Source organism: Cryptomeria japonica, chromosome 10 (genome assembly GCF_030272615.1).
Source record: "Cryptomeria japonica chromosome 10, Sugi_1.0, whole genome shotgun sequence".
Taxonomy (NCBI): Eukaryota; Viridiplantae; Streptophyta; class Pinopsida; order Cupressales; family Cupressaceae; genus Cryptomeria; species Cryptomeria japonica.
Window position 1 is genome coordinate 829,200,448 of NC_081414.1, and position 8,206 is coordinate 829,208,653.

An 8,206-nucleotide genomic window follows, 5' to 3' on the forward strand; every position below is an offset into this window, starting at 1 on the left:
TCTTATTTTATGGAAGACTTGCAGCTATTAATTTAGTGAAGTTCTTTGTGCTCTTATTACAATGGATTCTAACAGCTTATGCATTTCAGATAAACATCATAATGTGGTTCAGATTTGCTCTAACAGCATAAGTCTTTTAGTCAAAATCACGGGATGCAAAGAAGGCCAATATGTTTGACAACCCCACAGTTGTTAAGCATGAAATTAAATATGGTTGCAATTTCTGCGGAACATGTGGTTCCAGTGCTCAAGTTAATTCTTGGTCATGTGCTTCAGAATAAAGCTTGGATTTGTCTTTTTTGCTACATGGACCTAAATATGTCTTGAGCTGCTGGAGCTTGTTAATAAAAAAATAGTTTATCTTAGTTCTGTTGATCAGTGTTAGTCATTTTTAATATATCTTTTATGTTTTATAAGTGTAGACTGTTAACTTATTAAACAGTTGCGATGCTGTATACTACATTTGTGAGCTCTAAATTTGGTTTGAGTAAGCATTATATTCTCAACTATGTCGCCAGTTTGGGTTAGGTGTCTCAGCAATTTTTTGTCTCCATGTTGTGTACAGCCAGGTTCAGCTGTACATTCATGCAACCAGCTTTATTAACGTTTGGAATATGAAATGGTTACATGTTTTCTTTTATCCCAGTTCTTTCAGCATAATGCCATATAATTCGATTTGTGCATATAATGTTATGCAGTATATGATTTTTATGTAAAAGCTTCCGATTGATTGATGTATTGTTAACAGTAAAATTTGTGACATTTTTACTTCTGACATCACAGCATTAATAACATCGATTGTAATTCTTGGATCATTTTCAAATACAGTTAAATCTCATCTAAAACATTGGACACAGCATTTCACTCTGGACTATACAACTGAGATGCAAACTGTTTAGTGTTGATGGTAAGACATCCAATGATGGGTATAGTGCTTTGAGACGAGCATTACTTGATTTCTGTGGAAGCTTCGTGTTGGGCTTTATACATTTGAAGTCATGTCTTTATGATTCTGGGTATCTCAACAGAGCAGTTTGGGTTGTGATTCTGGCATCTTGTAGAATGAAGTTCAGTTCCTTATATGTCATGGGGCATAGCATGTAAGGTAGCTATTTACTAAATCAGTTTCAGTTCCAAGCAGCTTATAGATATAACAGCATCAACTAGTTGGTTCTATACAATTAATAAACTGCAAGCAATGAAATTGCCTTTTCTAAAATCTGTATTACATTGGTATTGTAGTTCTAATATTTATTGTGTATTTTTTTGATATTAAAAGCAGCAAAACAAGTGTGCTTGACAGTAGGTGGGAAGACCACTGTTAACAAAACAAAGGCCAAACAAATCATCAACAACACACTAGCAGAAAGCTAGGATCCCAATTCAAGAGTGGGAAGAATCGCCCACAACTCGACTCGGAAGAGTTTTGAGGAAAGGGGGCTGAAGAATTACCTTTTCACCTATGACAAACAACAACCTAGGCAATGCTACTATTAGAAACATCATTACAAGTGGGATCAAGTGGAGAATGTGAGCACCTGGAGTAGACTATTGCTGCAAAATAGGGGTAGACTGTTGTTGCAAAACGGGAGCAACAAGAGTAAAAACCTTAGGGCCAAAGGAGGCCACAACAGCAGTAAGAGACACAACTTCGTCACGGGATATGGTTGTATATGTTTATACTTCGTCACGGGATATGGTTGTGTATGTTTATTGTATCTCATTAGTGTAAAAAAATATATCTAGACCAAAATGAAGTTCAATTCCTTGTATGCCATGGGGCGTAGCATGTAAGGTAGTCATTTAAAAATAAACATTGTCCCATTGCAAATAAGTACCCCAGTTTTTTACTTGTTAGCTTAGGCATTTTAGTTTAGTTGTCTTAGCTTGGCAATAGTCACAGTCTTTAACCTTTGTTTGACTTTTGTTTGTGAGAAGGATTTTGTCGTGTCAACCTGAGAATGAGGTGTGTTGAGCGACCCTTGGAATGACTTGGAGTGCAACATTTTATCAAACAGGTGAGATCAAGTTAGAAATTGATTGTTTCATAGTAAGGAATCCATAATTGGGTGTTGAGCGTGAGAATTCAGGGTGACTTGTAAAAAGTTGTCAAAAATGCAAAATTTTGTCAAAATTATGAAAGTTGTTAAAACGATGTCTAAATTGTCAAAAGTAGTCAAAATGTAAGATGTAATAATTGTTGTGTGTGAGTCATGAGAATGTAAGAGGTGCTTTGATTATTTTTGGGGTGGACACCTTACAATTCTGCCCAATATTACATTTGGCCTTCATACCAAATACTCTTAGGTTTCACCCCTTTAATCTTATGCATGAGATGTGTGAAATCCTGTCCTTGGGGTTAATGCCTAGACAACATGAAGAAACTCCAGTCTTGAGAGTTTGTGCATGAGGTAGCTCAAATTCCACCTTATCTCTCAATCTATACATGAAGTACATGAGACTCCGACTTTGCTTTGTTGCACAAGAATGGTGAATCTCCACCTTTGCTAGATCAATGCATAAGCATTCCTAAATCCCGCCTTTCTTTATGCACAACTATGATGGAGGTCCAACCTAGTAATTTATGCACAATCCCTTGTAAACTCTTACCTTGATTGTTTAGTGCATCTACCATAGTGAATCACACCCTTGCTCTTTTAGTGCACAAGATCTTCAAAACCCCGACCTCAACCAATACATGAGATTGTGTCAAACCCAACCTTGTCCTTGATCTTCAATGCATGCACAAAGATAAGTACCGCCCTTGACAATGCATGCACAAGGCTAATCCTTGCCCCTTCAATGCATGCATAACAGTAATCTTTGCCTTGTATTGGATAGATAATGCACATATAGCTTAGAATTTTGCCTTGCATTGCATGGTTGGGTCAAAACTTCGCTATGGATTGTATAAGCACAATAAATCTCTATTGAATATCCCAAACAACTGAGGGGGGGAGAGGAGGGTGAATTGGTTAATAAAAATCTTTTTCTTTTCCCACAGAAACATATTCGATAAATTAAACTCAAATAATTTAACTATAAGCAGATATAAACATGAGAGAGCATACACATGAAACACCAGATATGACGTCGAAAACCCAAGAAGGGAAAAACCACAGAGAATGTTAGTTCTCAATATAAAAACTTCTATTAGGATGACACCGATGAAGGTGATTTTCACAAAGGTGGCTCACTACCAGAATGCTCACTGCAAGTGGGCTCACTGTCTAGAACAAGAAAGAATCCACCATTGAGGCACAACTGTCACACAACTGTAATGTTAGAAGAAACCTTAGGCTCACTGCCATTGGTACCAAACAACATCAACTCACAACCATACTGATCAACCACTTCGCATCAACAAGGATATGTCTTCCTTTTCCAATCAACTTCCTTCTATATCATTTTCAATATAAGCATCCTTTGTTTATATTGATCTCTGAACTAGAATTTTCCAAGTCGGCCAAAGAGATAATGAAACATAATTCAAAATAGGTCCTCTCTAAACAAACATGCAGTAGAGAGGAATGGGAAGTGAACCACACCACAACACATTATCGATCAAATCAACATGTTACCAAATTGCCACAATCACCATAGCAAAATATAGAGCATTCAGGATCAATCAGACCCATAATTGACATATATAAACAACAACAACTACTTCGAAGCACACCATCATGTGTCGAATCAGAATAACAAAGATAAATACATGAATAACATGAATTCGAAATCTTATCAACATAATAAGAAATGTGAAGCTCTATAAACTCTGCCAGAAAACATCATTGCTGCATAAACTTCCGGATCACCAAAACACAAAAATAGCATCTCAAGACAATATATGAAAATATCTGCAATATATGAAAAATGTAGAGCAAAACCAAACACTGAAACACAAAATCAGTATGTTAACATCAATGGCAATCAATGATAATTAATGACAACCATACCGACACATCAAACATTTTCACATTTGTAATAATCTTCTCCTTTGTCATTGATGACAACATTTATCAACAACAAACACAAATTTTCCAAACAACTCAAAACTTTTCCAAACTTCTCCCCCTTTGACATCAAAGACAAAGGTAAGCAACAATTCAACTCAGAATCGACACAACTCCCCCTAAGAGGAAGCCCCAAATCATTAGCCCAGATTAAAATATGCATGAAGTTCCCTGGACTAATGCACTACCAAATGTACTTAGTTCAAACTAGGAAGGGGTATGGCCCCTAACATCTGATGGAGATACTCAAAAGTATCTTTGCACAAAGCCTTTGTGAAGATATCTGCAACTTGCTCTTTTGTAGATACATATTTAAGTTTTACTTCACTGTCCAGCATTGTCTCCCTTAAGAAATTATTCCGAATAGAAATGTAAAGGACCCGCTAGTCCTAACCTTAGTCTAACTATCACACAATATTAAATTCAACAAACCTTTATTACAAAAGTATATCAAATTGCTATTTCCTTGAACACAAGATTTAACCTATATGCATATCGTAAATAATAGTCAAATATGCATTTTTCACATGAATATAATTACCATACAAATGCAAGACTTAACATTCATATAAGATGAATGTGGGTACGTAAAGTAAGGACTATAGGAATAAGAAATATCTTATTAATTTAAATGTTGCAACTTACAGGTAGTATAATAAAAACAAGACAACTAAAAATGAATGTGCATAAAGAACTTTGAATTTCCATGTTGAACTAACGATTAATGCATACTAAGATCAATGTGCAAAATGAGAAAGTATAACTTATCAACTTAAAAGTATCGCTCAACCATGCATTCATGAATGAAAAGATAGAAGCTACACAAAGAAACGCATAAGAGATAAGTCCTGCACGCAAGGACACATGTTAGTAAGTTAGTGGGTTAGCATGTTTTCTTTCTTGTCTGTTAGTTTCATTTACATGACAACTTTTTGTCGCATTTATGACAGTAGACCACATAGGTCTTGTACATAGCTTACATAGATTATATCATGATACAACATTGGTCAATTTTACAAAATACAATAATACAATATACATCAATGCATAAGATTTAACAATGATAAATATACACATCTTTGAATTCTCTGTCTCCGGATGTAACGTCTCCAGTGCCATCAAACTCACCTCCATCTATAACCGAAAGACAAACACATGACCTAAGCATTTTATCCGCCCAACCAAATGAAGCTTACGCTTCGTGGTGCTCATGACAAGCACCTGTCCCTCATGACGGATGATCCTAACAAACCTGCATCAACTTTCAGGAATGGAACTTGTGCATGCATGTAGTATCTAACATCCAAACTATTGAACTTAGCTACATGTGTTATGGCAGGGAGAAAGTTCATTAATTAACTTGGCTAAGTTTTAACCTTTTTGGGTAGGTGTAAACACCCTTTCTTGGTTTATCCCATAATCAAACACATCCTTCCATCCAATTACATCCATCATAGACCATTAAATTAAATTTACCCTCCCGGTTAGTTCTTTTTATAATACTATCGGTATTCAAAATTCAAACTAATTGGTCAATCAATCCATATAAAGATTTAAAAAAAATAGAGCCAAGGCATAAAAAGTAGAGATATGTAGGGGGAAAATTCGACCCATTTTATCGATATAAAATATGACTCCGATCAAAATAATGAGACCTTTGTCTGCCCAACTCGACTCAGTATGAGTTTATCTTTGCAGTGTCTGCAGCTAATCAAGTCAAAGCAATGTTATGAATCTGCAGAGAATGACTTTCCACTGACTGGATAAAAGGGAAACAAGACAAATCACTAAAATTTCAGCTAAGTTATTAGTCCCAAACGATTCCTACCTTACCTGCCACGGCTGAGAAATCTTACGGAACCAAGTGAAAAATGGCATTTCATTACTATTAGACAAATTGATTAAGTTAGAAAAGGCAATAAGAGTGGGGTGAGTGAGGCGATAGGCATGAAATCCACCCAGCAAGCTAATTTAGCCCATAACATGCATCAAATCGATTCTCACAGAGGAAAAGAAAAAGTACAAAGAGAGGGCGATTTGTATTAGTGGAGTTCAGCTACCAAACAACGATTTGCAACATAGTTTAATGTCCATACCAATTGAAAAACTAGGAAGCTTCAACTATGAAGAAAACCATATTCCCAAGAAAATCGATTTAGCCCAAATGAGAAAAGGAAATGAAGTATTACCAGAATTGATGCCATAGAGTGAGATCTGGCAACAACTAAGGAAGGTAAAATCGATACATAAGAGATCATTCAGCTAAATCGTTGGAAGGAAGAAAGGCGTGGACTCCCTGCTGGAACAAATATGCCAAGTCGCCCTCTGCAGACCAATATAATCGTAGGGGAAAATAGGAGAAGAGAAGAGTGGGGTCTCCCTCCAGAAATCGAACTCCTCAGCCAAGATTAATGCCGAAGGGAAATAATGAAAAAGAATACGGTAGAATCAAATGAAAATACATGTATAAAGTGTTGTAACCAAACATAATCGATGCAACAGAAGTGATAGGAACAATGAATGCTAGAATTTCTGCTCATAAATCCACAGTGAAGTGAGGAGAAGAGAGTTGTGGAAATCTGTAGGAAAAAACAAAATAAAAACCAAAGAATCACCTAACAAATTCATGGCCACCCTCCCCAAGCAACCTTTCAAACCAATCCTATCGCTTATAAAATCGAGCCCATAAGCCCGCAAAAATGTGAAAAGGAGAGGTGTGCTCTCCCTGCAAAACCGGAACTCCCCAAGTCAACCTCTGTGCCCAGTCAATGGTCCAATCCAAAAGGCAATCGAAAGCTCCCCTATATATCGATTTCAGTATTTTCAACAATTTCCCTCAATTCTAACATATCGATTTTTCTAATTTCACTTCTTTGTGTCTTATCAAAGTTTTCTCAATTGGTTTTAAAACTTGCTTGTCTGAGCAATCCGATCCATGAAGTATGGATCTAAATTTAAAAAATATGAGTTAATGGGGAGTGAAGTGAGGTAAAATTGGATTAGATTGGATAGTTAAAAAGCAAATCAAGAGTCTAAACTGGAATCTTAGGGAGTTCATCTCCTATTTACAATTTTCAACTCGTGCTAATTTCAGTTTATTTTCTAAAATCTTCAATTTGAATTTGAATTATAATTTGTTTACTCATTTATAACTTTTTAATTTGATTTTAATAATTTTTTGAATATTATTATAATGTCTATTTATTAATTTATATAATTCAAAATTGATTTAATCTATTTAATTATCATTTGTGTGTGTATGCATAGGTTCCATTCAACAAGTTGCTACCGACGAGCTAGAAGACCCCTCCTCGATCATATGTCCGTCTTCGACGGTTGACCTTGCATCCACCTCACACTCAACAAGGTCGTCAGATCATCTTGATAAAAATAATATCAAATTTCATCATCACATAATTAACATGTCATTAACATCATTGGCATTTGATAGGATCATCCAATCTTGACCATCCATTGCCCTGTTTCTCCTATAAATAGAGCCCTCATTCCTCATTCTCATAATCCAAGTCTTTAGCATCACACTTATACTCAATTTTAGCAAAGCATTTAGTCTCTCTTTGTAATAGAAATAAATCTAATAATCATTTTAGAAGCATTTCTATCATCTTAGTTAAATTATATAAACTAGTATATCATGTTAGGATAGTATTTTTACTAATCTTGTCATCTTATTATCACTAGTTTAGCTCATTTGTTAAAATCATGCATAGATAGGATGCATTCACACTAAGATTGATCAAAAGCATCCCTCATTCTAATGATTGTCATCCCTAAGTCACTTTGCTCAGTGATCTGAGAGCAAAGACATTGGCTTGAGGGGTCTTGTGAGATATAGAACATTGAAACACCCTTTGGGAAGTTGAGATTTTCCACATAGCTCTATAACTTGCACCAAGAGTCCCATTGGTGTGTGGGCAAGTCTTTGAATATTTTTGTAATTTCCATTTCATTCCACCACTTTTCCTGCATACATTTTTGGCACCCATCGTGGGGCATAACCCCATTTATCAAATCGGTTTTTGAATAGGACTAACTTTGCAGGTACGTGGGAAACGAGAATCAACGCTGACAAAGCTCCAGGTCCTGATGGGTTTACTATCTTGTTCTTTCATAAATGTTGGGATTTTATTGGTTTTGACTTATTAATGGCTTTGGAAGAGTCTAGGAGGGGG